Genomic DNA, 19,902 nt, shown 5'->3' with positions numbered 1-19,902 from the left:
AAAAATAACAGGTTCAGATAATGGTCTACCATCTATGGCCTCAACGGCCAAGGGTGTATCCCTTAGCTGGGATGGGATAGAGTGTTTAGTGACGAAGACTTGGTCAATAAAGCTTTCAGCAGCTCCGGAATCTATCAACACCATAGTATTTAATACTCCCTTCTCCCAAGCTAAAGAAACAGGTAGTAGAAGCCTATGATCTTTATAGTCATGTATAGAGGACAAGATAGAAACACCCAAGGCCTGTCCTCTAGAGGAACTTAGGTGCGAGCGTTTCCCGGGCGGTTAGGACAGTTTAGGCGTAGGTGACCTCTTGCTCCACAATACATGCACAACCCCTCCCTTCTCCTGTACTGTCTCTCCTCTTCTGAGAGACGAGTATTGCCTATATGCATAGGTTCTGGAAGCGCTAAAGTTGTAGATTCAGGACTTTGGAATGAGGGAGCTAGTCTAAAGGAAGGTCTACGGGTTCTATCTCGAGTGTTCTGTCTCTGTCTTAAACGTTCATCAATTCGAGAAATAAAAGAAATTAAATCCTCCAAATTTTCAGGAAGCTCTCTTGTGGCAACCTCATCTAGAATTTCGTCAGATAGTCCGTTTAGAAATACGTCCATATAAGCCTGTTCATTCCACTTGACTTCTGCTGCCAAGGATCTGAACTCTAAGGCATAATCAACAAGGGTTCGGTTATGTTGTCTAAGACGTAACAGTAGTCTAGCAGCATTAACCTTTCTACCTGGAGGATCAAAAGTCCTTCTAAAAGCAGTGACAAAGGCATTATAATTATAGACTAACGGATTATCATTCTCCCACAAAGGATTAGCCCATCTCAAAGCTTTATCAATGAGTAGTGTGATTATGAATCCAACCTTCGCCCTATCTGTAGGGTAGGAGCGGGGTTGTAATTCGAAATGAATACCTATCTGGTTTAAAAAACCTCGACACGTATCCGGAGAGCCACCATAACGTACAGGGGGAGTTATACGGGATGAAGCACCTACTGTGGCTACCTCTAGGCCTGAACTTACAGGAGAGATGGGTGCAGTACGCATCTCTTCTGATTGGTTACTAGAACGAGATAGTAAGGCTTGCAACGCTAGAGCCATCTGGTCCATTCTATGATCCATGGCCTCAAATCTAGAGTCAGGAGAACCGACCTGAGTGTTTGTACCTGCAGGATCCATTGGCCCTGTCGTAATGTCAGGATCGGGACAGGGATCCAACACGCAGAGTACAAACAGGAGAAGTTACGTATACCGGACCTTAGAATGGCCGGACTAACGTAAGGAGTAAGCAAAGAATGGTCTAGAGACAAGCCGAGGTCGAGGGAACGAGAGAGCAGGTAAACGAGAGACAAGCCGGGTCAAAAGGGTAATAGAGGTAAGCAGGGTAGAATAATACAAGCCGGGTCAGAACCAAAGAGACAAATAGAAATAAGAGCGCTGAGTGACTAGACTAGCTAGAACCACGACAGGGCAATGAACCAATACACAAAACCTTATTTTATACCCTGGTTCTAAATAGATGATCACGCCCCCGACGAGTCCTGATTCGTGCTCAGGACTTGATTGACAGGTCGGAACGGATAGTCGTCATGACGTCGGCTACTAGAGCCGCGTCATAAAAGGAGGCGGATCAGAGGCGTCCGGCGTGTAAACTGCCGAGAGAACTGCGAGGAACGAGTGAGTCAGCCCCTCTGAGAGGACGGAATTCTAAGTGTCTCACCTCCTCTGAGGTAGAGACAACAGGTACCCTGACAGTAATCACCCAGGCAAAGCCGCCGTCCTTCAAAGCAGCATGGGAACTAGATTTAGGGCACAAACTCACGAACGAAGAATGGCTAGACATCTTCCAAGCCAATAAAAAACTGACCCTCTGCACATCTCACGCAGAACTCGCTCGCAAACTACTCTATCAGTGGTACCTAGTCCCCACGAGACTTAAACATAGCTATCCTAACGCACCGGATACATGCTGGCGCTGCCAAAGAGACAGAGGCACTTTCATGCACATATGGTGGCACTGTCCACTTCTACAGCAATATTGGTCACAAGTCCTAGACCTAGCAAGACGATGCACCCAACTGCATATTTCCCTACTACCAGAATTATTTCTGTTACTCCTACTTCCGCGAACGCCCCACAACCATACTAAATATTTGTTATACCACATCTGCATAGCAGCCCTCACTGTCATAAGTAGACAATGGAAACAAACGACTGCTTCAACGATCCACCAATGCATTGCAGCAGTGGAAATGAACAAAACTTATGAGAGTATAGCGCGGAAATCAAACCAGGGGGCCCCATTCTGGGCCACAGCATGGACCATTTGGGACAACACTAAATCAGGCTGAACCTACCAAAACACACCATACGCCTTAGACGACACTCCTCCCTGCTTGGAGGCAACACGTGAGGTCTCTCACTCACACTGGCTGGCTTGCACCTACTCACTAGGCCTCACCTATACACCTACATCACACACATGCCTGCTGAATACACACATACACGTCACTCATCCTACACTCACTCCCTCTGCTCCTCCCCCAACCACACCCTGTATATACTGTCCCCTCGCCTACATAATGCTCACCTCGCAATAAGAGTTGAACCATAAGACCAGACTACCCGAGACCCACAGTGGTGGCACATTGCTCATGAACACATGTAGATGATGTGATGCAAAAGGACCATAAAGTCTCGGACACAATATGTTATCGAGTATATACATTGTAATGTACGATATTGGAATGTCTCGCTGAACATTTGCCCATGTTATTCCATTGTAATCTTGATTTGCATATGATAATCTACATTGATTGATCTAACCCCTCCCCCCCCCTTTTTTGCCTTCTGTATCCCCTCCCTGAACTTCTATCCTACAAAATAAAAATTGTCAAATCAAAAAAAAAAGGGGATTACAATTATGCACCCCTCCTCCCCCCTTTGGAACAATTCCTGCGGACACCTATGAATACAACAAAACATTTTTTCTAATATTAATTAGGTCTATTAAGGTGATATCTAATAAGAGTCTCGCTAAGATGAGGGGGGACTTTAAACGATCATCTGTATATCTGCCCTATTATGTTATAAGCAGCATTAACACACTGACATCCAAAAGTGAACAAAAAGTTATCTATCAATCCTTACAGTTAAACTTACAAAATCACTTCACACTAGCCGGGTACAGTGCTTCTTTTAATTAACACATATAAATCAGTTAGATTTGTAACTGTCAGAATTGATGACATGTCTACATGTTAAGGCTAGTGTTTCAATACGGTTTATATCTTAATTTGACAGATGTACAGCTTTGATATTTTCATAGAAATTAATTTATACCGCGGTATATATCTCCTAACTGTGAGTGATTTACCAGCTGTCTCTGTGGGTGGTCTGCCACAACTTTCACCACGGTCTTTTTTGAAGATCCCGACCGCGGTGCATATCATCGTTCCTCGACGGACCCCTTTTGAAGTGGGTCGGATGCCGGCGGCATAGAACTCCCTCCCAAACCCCCCGTTTTTTGGTGGTTTTTTTCTTCCATTACCTCGGTGGGGGGCCCACACCGAGGCAGGTACTTTTATTATTGTTTATTGACTTTTTATATATTTTCTATATATTTATCATTCCTTTATTGTTTATAGATACATTTTTTGTGGTTGCTTTTTTATGTTATTATTTGATCTTTTTGGCAGCTGTTTTGATACTATACTTTATTTTACACTTTGTACCCACAATATAGAGTTAGGTGATAAATTATTTACATTCCACTCTGTATTGTATTATATATTCAAAAGAAAGAGTTGATTGGTACATTGTTTATTATAGTGGATCCGTGTACACATTGTGATTTTTTATTTATTTAATGTTTCCCTTGATTTTTTAAATAAATATATTTATTGTATAGGAGTTATATCTCAATAAATACAATAGTCATATTTTTCTAAACATCTATTCTTGAGCGCACATACTTTTTTATATTCTTTTGAGCTACCACTCAATTCCAGACGCTTGTGAATGTATGTAGCTGCCAACCCCTAATATTTGTTGTTTAATACACCTTGTATCCATTTTTTATAGAAATTAATTTAACCAGTTAAAATGGGGTAAACATTTTAGTATACCAATTCTAGTTTTCAGTTAACCACTTCACTAAAGTTCAATATTTTGTTCTAGATGACAAAAATCTTTCTCAAAGCAAACCATGAATGTGTTGCTCATATATATGTGTGTTTGCGTGTGTGTGTGTTTGTGTCATTGCTGTGAAACCTGACATACAAAAATATATATATTTATGTACATTATTGGATGTGGTCTTACCACTTGAGAAAGCCCTAAGGGGAGAAACGCGTTGTGGTTTTTATGCTGTTGTTAAAGTATTTTGGCTACCTCACTACTTGCCTTTTAGCCATATATTTTTAGAACGTATTATTATTTATTTTTATACTTTTACCTGACATCTGGACCCACCACCTACTGTGGACAACCAACCAAATAAATCCTTGTTGGGCATTATACCACCAAAGCTTGATACATAGAGTGGTTAGTCTGCTCATTCTATTGTAAGTATGTTTTTATATACCTTATTGATACTTACCTATCTATATAGAGAGCACTATTGGCTGCTCTTTTGTCATTCCATATGATCTTCCTCATCGTTATCCAGTTGTGATATACCATTCTACTGTGTACCAAAACCAGAGGGATATCCTGCAAGTGTGGATTCTATACCGCTACATGCGGTTTTACCTAGAGCTGGTTATAGCTCTACCATATGTGAGTTGATATCTTATCTAAGTGTCGTTTGTCCTACCACGTACTACCATATTGCACTATTGGTTTGCCTCTGTTTTTGCTTCCTTTTCATATTCTACTATTAAGCAAAGCTACCAAGAAAGTCTCATACCAGGACTAGAAGATCTATTACCATCTTTGAGACTGTGCTGTACCATTTGGTATTTTTTATTCTTTTAAGTTTTATTGTGGACTCTTTTTATATCATGTGGGTTTTTCATTGATCTTATTGATTTTATTATTATTGTTCTTATTATTATATACTATTGTGCTTGAAGTATTTTTCTTGGCACTACCTGTGTATTGTTGTTTGACGTGTTCTAGTTTTCTTGGGGGTTGGAGGGATTCCCCTATTATCAGGTGTGCTGCCTCTCATCCTAGTGTTCTTAGTTTGTTTAGGCTGCTTTATTCTTTCTTCATTGATTGTGGTGCGCTTAGCACTTTATAAGTCATATTAGACAGAAATAGTACAGTACGTGCAAATATTATGTAGAGATCATATATATTTAGTATGTCTCTCACAAATGTCAAAGCTTAAAGGGACACTATAGTCACCAAAACAATGTTTAACATAATGACGAGTTTTGGTGTATAGCTCATTTCACTGCAGTCTCACTGCTCAATTCTCTGCCATTTAAGAGTTAAATCAGTATGTTTATGCAGCCCTAGTCCCACTTTCCTGCATGTGACTTGCACAGCCTTCCTAAATCCTTCCTGTAAAGAATCATCATGTAATGTTTACACTTCCTTTATTGAGAATTCTGTTTCATCTAGAGTTTCTTATCTCCTTTATGTTAATAGCTTGTTAGACCCTGCAAAGGCCTCCTGTATGTAATTAAATTTTAATTTACAGAGCAGGAGGTATTTTTATTATTATTATTATTATTATTATTATTATTATCATTATTGCCATTTATATAGCGCCAACAGATTCCATAGCGCTTTACAATATTATGAGAGGGGGGATTTAACTATAAATAGGACAATTACAAGAAGACTTACAGAAACAATAGGTTGAAGAGGACCCTGCTCAAACGAGCTTACAGTATATAGGTACAAACTTTTAAAGTACATCTAATTGAATATTAAACCATTTTGATTTCATGCAGGCTGTATCAGTCACAGCCAGTGAAGGTGTGAATAGGGTTCCATAAACAGAAACAAAAGTGATTTAACTCCTAAATGGCAGAGAACTGAGGAGTGAAACTTCAGACGCATGATCTATACACAAAAACTGTTTCATTAAGCTGAAGTTATTTTGGTGACTTTAAGTCTCAATTTTGTATGAAATATTTGGTAGTGTATTGTTATCTGTTCCCTAAATGCATGTTAGTTGAAGAAATAGATGTTTCTAAGAATACAGTAAAGGAAATTGTTTTAAATGATCAAACAGCATATTGAAGACTTAAACCAAGGTCATCCTCATCCAGGGTAGAGAATAACACACACAAAAAAAAACCACAAACAACAAACCTCTTACAACTGTCAGGGTATTTATTTCGGCAGACATTTTGTGCTGTGATAGAAATTAAAAGTGTATATTGCCAGAGTCACTCAGAACAGAGCAGACTCCATTTTGCTATCTTCAAGCTAACAAAGACACAAAATTTCTATCCTTTCTGTAACACTAACCACATAGCCTGAGCTAAAGAATGCTTTGTATAAACAAACCAAGTGATAATAAATGAGACAGGGGGATGGATGCTCTGCCTAGATGTTAATGGTATAGAAATAATTCTAAACCCAGACATTAGTGACAGAGAAGATTAAATAATTTAATTTTACTTTCTAAATTTTACAAGGTCCCATTGTAAGTTAGGGGTCAAATTTAGTTTCTAACTGTCATTTTAGAAATTACAACAGAAATTGTCGACGCACTGTCTGGAGAAAGTCTTTGAACTGACAAGTAAATTTAAGTTATGGTAGCCATATAGATAAGCCAAATGACGTCAAAATAGCCATCAGGAAAAGTTAACTCTTTCCTGGATAGGAAAGTTTAGTGAGACGAGACTGCCCTCTATAGACCAAATACCTAAATTGCAATCTGCAGGTTGACCACACCTTCAGTTTCCTATTGGCCTTATCACCTAATGACGTACAGAAAGTCTGGCCATTTCAAAGTGAGGATCGCAGGCTAAGTGAGCTAAGCAAGTGAGTCAGAGGAGAGTCAGTCGGAGTTGAAAGAGAAAATTGGGCTTCCAGATTCGGACATGCAGAAAGATCTATGACAGACAAATACTCCTGGAACTAACACTCAAGCAACACTGGCATACTTCCATGCAATCAATCGTACATGCATTCAAGTTCTGGGACTATCTAAAAGCATCTGATGAAAAAATCTATTTAACTGGTAATTACACTGGTTTTATTTAATTAATCTAAATTAATTGAAAATCTAATAGCATGATATATGACTGGATAAATCACGATCAGATCAGATTTTGATATTTAGAATTCTTAGTTTACTAAAGAATATATAGTTATAAACATTCCATTCTGCAGGTAGAATTAAGGATAATTATATATTAATGTGATTTATCACATGTTAGCATACCGTTATTTTTATCCAGGGGTATTGATTTTCTCTAAAATAAGATAAGATATCTTTTTAGGCAAATTAAAATTCGTCTTATAGAATCTGGTAGATTACTCTTATTGGATGGTTCTAAGGAAATGATTAATGAGCTGGTTTAAATGTTATTTTAAAGGACCACTCTAGTGCCAGGAAAACATACTCGTTTTCCTGGCACTAGAGTGCCCTGAGGGTGCCCCCACCCTCAGGGACCCACTCCCGCAGGGCTCTGGGGGAAGGAAGGGGTTAAACTTACCTCTTTCTCCAGCGCCGGGCGAGGAGCTTTCCTCCTCCTCCTCTTCTTCCTCGCGACGTCATCGGCTGAATGCGCATGCGCGGCAGAAGCCGCGCTCGCATTCAGCCGGTCGCATAGGAAAGCATTCATAATGCTTTCCTATGGACGCTTGCGTGCTCTCACTGTGATTTTCACAGTGAGAAGCACGCAAGCGCCTCTAGCGGCTGTCAATGAGACAGCCACTAGAGGCTCTGGAGGCTGGCTTAACCCTCAGTATAAACATAGCAGTTTCTCTGAAACTGCTATGTTTATTAAAAAAAAGGGTAAAAGCTAGCTGGACCTGGCACCCAGACCACTTCATTAAGCTGAAGTGGTGTGGGTGCCTAGAGTGGTCCTTTAATTAAAATTACATGAGAATAGGTATTATATGCCTAACCAGAGTTGAAAGGGTTACTCAGTTGATCTAACTGTTAGCCAAAGTTTTATGGCCTTTCGCTGCGCTGTGTCAAGTTACTTTATTTATCTGTGAAGCCCCTCATAAATCTTGTCTTGACAATTGATGCTGTGTTAACCATTGGAACGTGTATTGCCATTGTATTGCATACTATATTATACTAAATATTAATTGATTATTATCACGCATGTTACATATTATTATTATCTTATTTGTCACAATAAATTATATCTATTTTTATAACAAATTGTGAATTTATTTATATGGAATACATTTCACTTACATGATAACGATCTTTGAGATCTAGAGAGTTGAAATAGTGGGCAATTCTAGACTGTTTAATATTATCATCCCATAAATTTCCCCACACAACTCTTCATTAAAGTGGTCATGTCATCCATTGCCTTTATAAACTTCATAGTGCTATCAATCTGATCTCAATAGACATTGGACTTGACATTGGAGCTGGGTCGCTGCCAAATGCACATCAAATAAGATTATTCTTTTAGACATCTTGAACATGTACCTTAGCACAGCATCTGCAGATTGTATAGTCAAAAATAACTTCTTTAACACTTTGAGGTCTTATGTCGGAATATATCTGACAAAATATTTTACCTCTTGAGGTCCAATGTCAAATTGTGCCTGGAGAGCATCACCGCTCCTCCGTGTTGGGACCTCCCAGCCTATGTGCACCAAGCACATTCGCAGCACCTGGCACGGAGGATCAGCGGTACTCTTCAGGGAAAATCTGACATTGGACCTCAAGAGGTATGTGTAAATTGCTGCAGCCCAACATCTTTCTAAAACCAATGCTAAGAGATATGGAATTGTGAGGGCAGTCATGAGAGGAGAATGGGAGTAATTGGAAGATGTATAGGAAGATCTTAAATTGAACTGTTGTTATCTAGGATCCGGGGCCATATATTATGGGAAAATCCGGGCCCAGCTTTATGTCTTGGAGCTTTGAGTGTTTTTCAACTCGACCCTCACAAAATCATTCTGCTTCAAATGACAGCACATACAGTCTAGAACAAAAAATGTTGAGCCATTTCTGTTTAAGCATTGACAAGTCTGTATTCATTACAATCCAGTCATTGAATTTTAAATGACACAATTAATTATTATACGGGGGCTGTCAAGAAGGATGGGGGCAACTGACTCCAGTGCATTAGAAGATAAGGATTTTAGACTGCACCCTAAATTAATTCTACAGATTTAAAGATGCTTCATTAGGGTGGTTTAGCATAGTATTACAGGTGTGAGGCAGTAGGCAAGTATTGTGCAAGACTTTGCTAGTTCTAGCATAGGCTAGATTAGGGTGGGCAAACGCTAGATCTCCAGATATTTTAGAACTGCAAATTGCATGATGCTTTGCAATATTAAAGGCTGGCCAAGCATCATGGAAGTTCTAGTTCCACAATTTCTGGATATTTGCCTTTTGCCCAGTCTTGGTCTAGTATGTGTCCCTTAGGCATTCACAGATCTCTTGCAATGCTCCATCAGGATGTGCAGGTCATTCTGAGGCTGCATGTATATATGATGCCACACCTCGTAACTTCAGCACTTTCTATCTGTAAAATGTATATATTGTATATTCTATGTAAGTAGGATCATCCACACAGAGATTTGTGAGTTTCAGTTCATTCATGTGCACTTGTCCTCCACACCAAAAGTGTGGAGTGAAGGCTAGCCTGTCTGGTCCAATCACACAGAAGAGCTACTGTAGCTCAGACTGCTGTAAAACTTAAAGTTGGTCATGATAGAAACGCTGTCAGAGCACACAGTGCATCACAATTTGTGTGGTGTATGGCAAATTGTTCAGAAATGGTTTAAGGAACATGACAAAAAGTGTTTAAAGTTTGCTTTGGCCTTCACATTCCCAAGATCTCAATCCTATTGATTTGCTGGAACAACAAATCCGATCCATGGAAGCCCCGCCTCACAACTTGCAGGACTTAAAGGATCTGCTGCTAATGTCTTTGTGCCAGATACCACAGGACACGTTCAGAGGTCTTGTGGAAACCATGCCTCAATGCATCAGAGCTGTTTTGAAAGCACAAGGGGAACGTAGACAATATTAGACAGGTGGGTTTAATGTTGTGGCTGATCAGTGTATGTAATGTTTGTATATTAGGCATGTGCATGGGGAAAATATTCGGTTTGGTTCGGCATTCCGAAATTCGGAATTTTTGCAATTCGGGACTTCGGCAATTCGGAATTTCGGCACTTCGGAACTTCGGCACTTCAGCACTTCGGAACTTCTGCACTTCGGCTGTTCGACATTTCGGAAATTCGGCAACTTCGGAACTTCGGCACTTCGACACTTCGGAACTTCGGCATTTCGGAACTTCGGAATTTCCGGACTTCGGCACTTCGGGACTTCTATTGCAGCCACTTAGTAGATAACTCCCTAATTCCCACGGTATTAGGGAGTTATCTACCAAAAGGCTGAAAGACCTAAATTGGTCTTTCAGCCAAATTTACTAATGCTAAGTAAAAATGACTTAGTATTAGTACATTTTGCCCCTACTCGCTATACCGCGAGTAGAGGCATGTCTAGTAAACAGTGGCTGCTCACTGTTTTAAAAAAAATAAAAAATAGACCCCCCCGGCGGGTGCAGCTCTAAAGTAAAACGATGGGGGGACCTATTGTCCTCCCCCCGGCCCCCACCCCTGAGCGGTGGGTGGGGGCCCTAAATACTAATAAGGTGGGGGGGACCTAATGTCCTCCCCCCTGCCCCCCACCCCTGAGCGGTGGGTGGGGTCCCTAAATTGGTATAAGGGGGGGACCTAATATCCTCTCCCCTGGCCCCCACCCCTGAGCGGCGGGTGGGGGCCCTAAATACTAATAAGGGGGACCTAATGTCCTCCCCCCTGGCCCCCACCCCTGAGCAGTGGGTGGGGGCCCTACAGTAAAATAAGGGGGGGGACCTAATGTCCTCCCCCCTGGCCTCCACCCCTGAGCGGCGGGTGGGGGCCCTAAATCCTAAAAAGGGGGGACCTAAGGTCCTCCCCTCTGGCCCCACTCGTGAGCGGTGGGTGGGGGCCCTAAATACTAATAAAGGAGGGGACCTAATGTCCTCCCCCCTCACCCCCACCCCTGAGCGGTGGGTGGGGGCCCTAAATACTAATAAAGGGGGGGAACCTAATGTTCTCCCCCCTAGCCTCCACCCCTGAGAGGTGGGTGGGGGCCCTAAATACAAATAGGGGGACCTATTGTCCTCCCCCCGGCCCCCACCCCTGAGTGGCAGGTGGGGGCCCTAAAAAAAATGTTGTCGTCCCCCAGGTGTCCCCCAGGTGACTAGGGGTCCCCAAACCCCTAGTCACCCCCTCCCGCCCCGCAAATCCCCCTACCTAGGCCCCTCACCCTAAAAATAATGAGGGGGGACCTTTAACTAAGAACCTGTAAAAAAATAATAACTTACCATTCGATGTTTTCTTTCTTCTAAAATCTTCGTTTTTCAGCCCCAAAAAGGCCAAATAATAAAACATAATAACCGACGCAATTGAAAAAAAAAAAACCTTCTTAACCCATGGAGGGCTCCGCGCAGACTGAACTCTGCAGGGCGGGAGAAGGCTTATAAAGCCTTGCCCCCGCCCTGCAATTAGGCTCAGAGCACTCTGATTGGTTGGTTTGAAATCCACCAATCAGAGTGCTCTGTGTCATTTTACACAGCGTGGGAAAGTTCTTTGGAATTTTCCCACGCTGTGTAATTTGACTCATAACTCTCTGATTGGTTACTTAATCCACCAATCAGAGAGTTATGAGTCAAATTACACAGCGTAGGAAAAACATTTTAGGGGCCAGGGGGGAGGACCTTAGGTCCGTCCCCCCCTTTTAGGATTTAGGGCCCCCAGCCAACGCTCAGGGGTGGGGGCCAGGGGGAGGACATTAGGTCCCCCCCTTATTTTACCTGAATGTCCGAATTTCCCGAAATTCGTCCGAATTAATATTCGGACCGAAACGAATTGCACATGTCTATTGTATATAACGTTATCTTGTTCTCTACTGTCCAATGTTATGTTATCACAGTTACACTATTAGAAAATGGCACAGGCTTTTTTTCCTTTTTTGAAGGGACACTGTAGAAACCTGTTGAAATGTAAGGTTGGTAGTATAACTCCCTAATCCATTTCTCTGCATTTTTTAAGGGGATTTCATTTCCCCATTGTGAAAAATGTCTCATGCATGCAGGGGTTCATCTGTAAATACTGGGACTACACTATTGTATAGTGATGGGCAATTGTAGGTATAATACACATTGCTAAATTGTATTTCTTTAAACTGCAACTGTTTCTTTAACTAATATCCTTTTACCTATTTACAGTACACAACATGTTTACTCCATCTTGTCTTAGACTAATGCAATAACAAATCAAGGCTTTGCCTATGTCAACCTAACGTCTAGTCCAAATAAAGATTAAAGATGTCTAGGTTATGACATTAGACTGTTAAGTATGTTTTTCTTTTATTTTTAAATATGAACTGCTTTCAACCCTAAGGTGCATGTCAACCTAATGTTGCGGTCACCGGCCCGCCGAGCCTCACGGTCGTGCCCGACCGGCACGACCGCACTGACTACACAAGCTTACCTGCTCGTCGGCGAGCCGGGAACCGCGCACTTAGTTCTTCCGGGCGCCCGAATCCAATATGGCGCCGACCACGTGGTCGCGTCTATGGATAGCCCCGCCCCCGAGAATTATACTAACGTGTGCGTGACGTCACGACGTCAACGCACATGCACGTTCTGGGGTCAGAGGTCGCCCTCTGACCAATCATAGCTTAGAGAGGGGTATTTAAACCCCTAATTCACCCCAGTACTTTGCCCTGTCGTGGTTTCAGTTTCCTGGTTTCCCGAGAGTGCTATTTCCGTGTTTCTGATTTCCTGATATCCTGATCCTTGGCGTTTCCCTGGTTATCCTGATCTCTGGTTTCCCTGACTTGGCTTGTTTTATCGGTATTGAGTATTTTCTGGCTTCCTTGACCTCGGCTTTCCCTTTGACCATTTTCTGTCTCTAGCGTATTAGTCCGGCCATTCTAAGGTCCGGTTTACGCTCTATCCTGTTATTTTCCTTTTCTTACTTATGTATATGTTTACATAGTTTCTGCGTGCTGGACCACATTACTAGCCGTGACATTACGACAGGGCCATGGATCCTGCAGAACTATGCCAACATATGATCGCCTGTGAAAATAGGGTGGAGGATATGGACCACAGGTTAGACCAATTTGCCCAGGCATTTCAGACCTTGCTCCAGAGGACTGCCTATTTAGAGGTCCCTCCTGTACCACCTGTGGTTCCGCCACCTGTAGTGGTTCCCGTACCACATAAACCACCGTCCATAACCCTGTCACCGCCCCCTCGTTATGGAGGTGATTCTAAGGAATTCTGAGGTTTTTTAAACCAAATTGAATACCACTTTGAGGCCTCCCCAGGTTCATTCCCAACAGATAGATCAAAAATAGGCTATCTGATGAACCAATTAACTGGTAAAGCCTTGACCTGGGCTAACCCCTTATGGGAAAGTGGTGACGCAGTAGCCCGTGATTACAGTGCCTTTCTTACAGCTTTTAAGGCTACGTTTGAACCTAAAGGCAGGGAGAAGAACGCTGCCAAAGCCCTTATGAGAATCAAGCAAGGCATTCGTTCTGTAGCCGATTATGCCATAGAGTTCAGGACATTGGCGTCTGAGGTTGATTGGACCAATAGTGGTCTGGTGGCTGCTTTCTCTGAAGGTCTAGCTGAGAGTATACAAGATGAGACCGCAGCTAGAGACCTTCCGGTTAATCTTAATGAGTTTATTGCCTACATGATAGACATTGATAATCGGCTCAGAGAGAGAGAGAAAAACAAACAACGTAACAGACGTTCTAATTTGTCCATAGCTCCTCGTTTCTCTAACCCAGTGGTGAGTAGCCAAACGCCTCTTCCAGAACCTGAACCCATGCAATTGGGTAGCGCTAAACTCACTGAGGCAGAGAGACAACACAGACGTAACGAGGGGCTATGTATGTATTGTGGCAAGAAGGGACATCTAAGATCGTCATCCCCGGTTCGGCCGGAAAACTTGCACACCTAAGGCACGTACGGGGACCGACCTTAGGTGTGATGTATATGTCCCCTAAATTGACTATGAACCGTTTCCTTGTCAAAGTAACCTTGTCTTTTAAGAACACTACTGTTCAGTGTGAGGCTATGATTGACTCTGGGGCAGCGGAGAATTTCCTAGACAAAGAATTCTCTGCAAAACATCTCCTGCCCTTAAGACAAAAAGAGAAACCTATAGCAGTCGAGGCCATTGATGGAAGGCCTCTTACCCAGCCTTTCATCACACACGAAACTCTGCCAATCACTATTTCAGTGGGTATTCTCCACTCTGAAGAAATGACCTTTCAAATCATATCTTCACCTACAGTTCCGATAATACTCGGTTTCCCTTGGCTCCTGAAACACAATCCACGTTTGGATTGGATTGAAGGAGAGATTGTGAGTTGGGGTGAGAGATGCAAAGGTGTTTGCTTTAAGCAAATCCGACAACCTATTGGTACCATTAATGTTCCTATTGCACCTCCCTTGACCACACAAATTCCGTCGCAGTATATGAATTTGAAAGAGGTATTTAACAAGGTCCAGTCAGAAGGGTTACCTCCTCATAGACCTTATGACTGTACTATAAACTTATTACCAGGGACTATGCCTCCCAAGGGAGGAGTTTATGCCTTGTCCCCCCAGGAAAATCTTTGTTTGGAAGAATATATTAAGGATGCTCTCAGAAAGGGTCATATCCGTAGATTCTCCTCACCAGCCGGGGCTGGGTTCTTCTTTGTCTCTAAAAAAGAAGGAGACCTACGCCCCTGTATCGATTATAGGGGTTTGAATAGGATTACCATAAAAAATGCCTACCCTATTCCCCTTATATCAGAGCTGTTTGACAGATTGAAGGGAGCTCGAGTCTTTACTAAGCTCGATCTCCGAAGTGCATACAATCTAGTCAGGATTAAGGACGGTCACGAATGGATGACCGCATTTAACACCAGAATGGGACATTACGAATACCTGGTTATGCCGTTTGGATTATGTAACGCTCCAGCGGTATTCCAGGATTTTATTAACGATGTCCTAAGAGAGTACCTTCACATGTTCGTTCTAGTGTACTTGGACGACATTCTCATCTATTCCCCAGACCTAGAGACACATCACGAACATGTGAGAATTGTACTGAAAACCCTGTTACAGAACGGCCTTTACTGTAAACTGGAGAAATGCCAGTTTGACCAAACGGAGATACAATTCCTTGGATACGTTATATCTCCGTCTGGTTTCCAGATGGATCCCCGCAAACTGGAGGCAGTCTTACAGTGGCCATTACCCAAGGGCCTTAAAGCTACTCAACGCTTTATAGGTTTTGCGAATTACTACCGCAAATTCATAAAGGGATTTTCCTCCGTGATTTCCCCTATAACCAATTTAACCAAAAAAGGAGCAAATTGTATATCTTGGCCCAAAGAAGCAAGAGAGGCATTTGAACGGTTAAAATCTTTATTTTCCTCAGCACCTGTGCTGACCCATCCTGATCCAACCAAACCATTTATCCTAGAGGTGGATGCGTCAGAGACAGGAGTTGGAGCCATTCTGTCTCAGAGAGAAAGTCCGGATACGCCTTTACATCCCTGTGGATTTTACTCTCGCAAACTCACACCTGCAGAGAAGAATTATGACATAGGGAATAGGGAACTTTTGGCCATTGTACTTGCCCTTAAGGAATGGAGGCATCTCTTGGAAGGTTCCAAAGAGCCACTTTTGATCTTTACTGATCATAAGAATTTGGCTTATATTGGGGACGCTAAGAGACTGTCCTCTCGTCAGGCTAGATGGTCATTGTTCCTCTCCCGATTCAATTTCGTAATTACGTATAGGCCTGGTACTAAAAACACCAAGGCAGATGCACTTTTTAGGCAGTTTGAGACAGATGAAGTTCCGGAACAGGTGATATATCCTATTATACCTCCTGAATGCCTCATTGCCACTACAGTTTCCGAAGTGTCTTCTCCACTCTTCTGTGCCATAATAGCAGACCAAACTCAGGCACCTGTGGGAAAACCTCCGGACAAACTGTATGTGTCACCTCAGTTTCGAAAAAAGGTACTAGATATGTTCCATGACAACCTCACAGCGGGCCATCCTGGAGTCCATAAAACTCTCTCTGCCATCTCCAGGAGGTTTTGGTGGCCTGCTCTTAGAAACGATATCAAAGATTATGTTGGGGCATGTCAAATATGTGCCGTTTCTAAAGTTCCTCCTAGGTCACCTCCTGGACTGTTACAACCACTGCCCATACCTAGTGCTCCATGGACCCACTTGGCCATGGATTTCATTGTGGATCTACCCAGTTCAAACGGGTTTAATACAGTCCTTATGGTTATTGATAGATTCACGAAGATGGCACATTTTGTCCCACTTAAAAAATTACCATCTGCTCAAGATCTAGTTCAAATATTCTTGAGAGAGATCTTTCGGTTGCACGGTGTACCCAAAAGCATAGTATCTGACAGAGGTACCCAGTTTGTTTCTAGGTTTTGGCGTTCCTTTTGCAAACAATTGGGCGTCGAACTCTCCTTTTCGTCAGCATATCACCCTCAAACAAATGGAGCAGCAGAGAGGGCGAATCAGTCTTTAGAAGCCTATTTACGTTGCTTTATAAATGCCAATCAATCTAACTGGTATGAGCTCTTACCCATGGCTGAGTTCGCCAGGAACAACGCCACTCATGAATCTTCTAATCATAGTCCATTCTTTGTAAATCAGGGTTATCACCCCGCTGTTTTTCCTTCTGCATTCTCAGACACGGAAATCCCTGCTTTGAACACCCGTTTAGAATCGATTCATGATACTTGGGATTCCGTCCATTCAGCTCTGCAAAAAGCCTCATTACGAGCAAAGGTCCAAGCTGACAAAAAACGGGGCGCTAATCCTGTCTATCTTCCAGGTGACAGGGTGTGGCTCTCCACAAAACATATCAAGCTTAAGGTCCCGTCCATGAAATTTGCCCCTCGATACATAGGTCCCTTTCGAGTTACCCAACGTATTAATCCAGTGACCTATTCTTTGGCACTACCGGCTCATATGAGAATAGCGAATACTTTCCATGTGTCTCTGCTCAAGCCCCTTACTTGCAATCGCTACACCAGGGTATCCACTCCTCCTCCGCCCTTGGTAGTGGGTGATCAAGAAGAATACGAAGTCCGTTCTATCATGGACTCCAAATTATCCAGAGGTGTCTTGTCCTATCTCGTTGACTGGAAGGGTTATGGTCCCGAGGAACGTTGTTGGGTTCCTGCTGACCGGGTCCATGCGCCCCGTCTTATCCGGTCATTTCACAACCGCTTTCCTCTTAAGCCGGGTCCTTCCCGCCCGGTGCGCGGTCTTCGAGTGGGGGGTACTGTTGCGGTCACCGGCCCGCCGAGCCTCATGGTCGTGCCCGACCGGCACGACCGCACCGACTACACGAGCTTACCTGCTCGTCTGCGAGCCGGGAACCGCGCACTTAGTTCTTCCGGGCATCACGCCCGAATCCAATATGGCGCCGGCCACCTGGTGGTCGCGTCTATGGATAGCCCCGCCCCCGAGAATTATACTAACGTGTGCGTGACGTCACGACGTCAACGCACACGCACATTCTGGGGTCAGAGGTCGCCCTCTGACCAATCATAGCTTAGAGAGGGGTATTTAAACCCCTAATTCACCCCAGTACTTTGCCCTGTCGTGGTTTCAGTTTCCTGGTTTCCCGAGAGTGCTATTTCCGTGTTTCTGATTTCCTGATATCCTGATCCTTGGCGTTTCCCTGGTTATCCTGATCTCTGGTTTCCCTGACTTGGCTTGTTTTATCGGTATTGAGTATTTTCTGGCTTCCTTGACCTCGGCTTTCCCTTTGACCATTCTCTGTCTCTAGCGTATTAGTCCGGCCATTCTAAGGTCCGGTTTACGCTCTATCCTGTTATTTTCCTTTTCTTACTTATGTATATGTTTACATAGTTTCTGCGTGCTGGACCACATTACTAGCCGTGACACCTAACTTCTAGTCCAAATATAGGTTAAAGATGTCTGGGTTATGACATAAGACTGCTAAGGGTGTTTTTCCTTTATTTTAATATATGAACTGCTAGGTTATGACATTAGACTGTTAAGTATGTTTTTCTTTTATTTTTAAATATGAACTGCTTTCAACCCTAAGGTGCATGTCAACCTAACTTCTAGTCCAAATATAGGTTAAAGATGTCTGGGTTATGACATAAGACTGCTAAGGGTGTTTTTCCTTTATTTTAATATATGAACTGCTTTTAACCCTAAGATTAATTAACCCATACATTACCAGTAGTAATTAGAAATGCTATACTATATATACATGCATAATCAATGCTAGGTAGAGACTTACTGACCAACTCTGGAGGTGGCATACTGAGAGATTACCTGTATATGCAGGAGGGTATGTTATACTAATACTTTTGTAAGCATTTATTCATTTAATGTTATATACTCTGCTTTATGATATATTAATGGATTATATTCAATAAACTATATTAAAAGACAAAGTTATTGCTTCCAACTCTTATTTTTATTGTATTGTCAATTATTTATGTATTTTAAATAGAGAAACTCTATACCGACTATACAAAATTTTAGCTAAGATATCTGTATGGTTAGCCCTGCTAAATTCTAGGTTTTAAGACGTTATAGCGGTAAATAGGAGTACTAGCGGTTACAATTGGCGCCCAACGTGGGGCCGGTTTTGATAGTGACAGACTCAGCTTATCTCGCAAGATCCACTGTACAAGACCTCTCAGCCTGGCGCTCAAATGGTTTTCTTACTGTACAACGTAAACCGTTGAAACATATTTCTTTGTGGAAACAAATTGATGCATATTTGCAAAAGAAACCTGACATTGAAATTGTGTATGAACCTGCACACAGGAAGTTAGGTTCTTCACCTCATACAGTTGGTAACCAGCTGGCAGACACTTTGGCGCAGAGTGTCAGCCACAGCTATTCTGTTAATGTGGTCACTAGATCACAGAAACATACCCTTTCTCTCAAAGTAGATGCAGAGTTAAATGCTTGCCTGGATAAGACCAGACTTAATCCACCTGGCTATCCTACCAAATACTCTTATCATCTAGAAGGGGTTGATTGTATAGTAACCATTGATGGTAATAACTTCATTGTTCCCCCTGTAAAGAAGAGGGAAAAACTTGCCCTAGAGGCTCATTCGGGATTGGCACAAGCTCATTTGGGTAGAGATAATGTACTTATTACTCTAAAAAAGGAATACTGGTGGCCCAATATGAGAAGGACTGTTGTTCATGTTATTGGTAATTGTAAGCAATGCTTATTAGTGAATAGACCGAATCATTCAGTCGTACCATTTATTGAAAAATCAATACCCAATGTACCTTTTGACTTGTTATATGTTGATCATATTGGACCATTGCCACCATCCCATGGGTATAAATATGTTTTAGTATGTGTTGATGCATGTACCAGGTTTACTTGGTTGTACCATGTGCGAAGTGCGACCTATAATACCACGATTGCTAGTCTCACTTCTTTAGTATGCATTGGTAAACCTAGGACCATCCACTCGGATGGTGGTCCTGCATTTACTGCAAAAGAAACCCAGAACTGGGCAACCTCGTTTGGGTTACTTTGGGAAATCAGTGCACCCAACCACCCCCAAAGTTGTGGGGTTGTGGAAAGGAAAAATGCTGAGGTAAAAAGACTATTAACCAAGTTGCTAGTTGCTCGCCCCACACAGTGGTATCCACTTATTCCTATAGTAC

This window comes from Pelobates fuscus, chromosome 10 (assembly GCF_036172605.1).
Source record: "Pelobates fuscus isolate aPelFus1 chromosome 10, aPelFus1.pri, whole genome shotgun sequence".
Lineage (NCBI taxonomy): Eukaryota > Metazoa > Chordata > Amphibia > Anura > Pelobatidae > Pelobates > Pelobates fuscus.
This window is presented reverse-complemented; position numbering follows the sequence as displayed.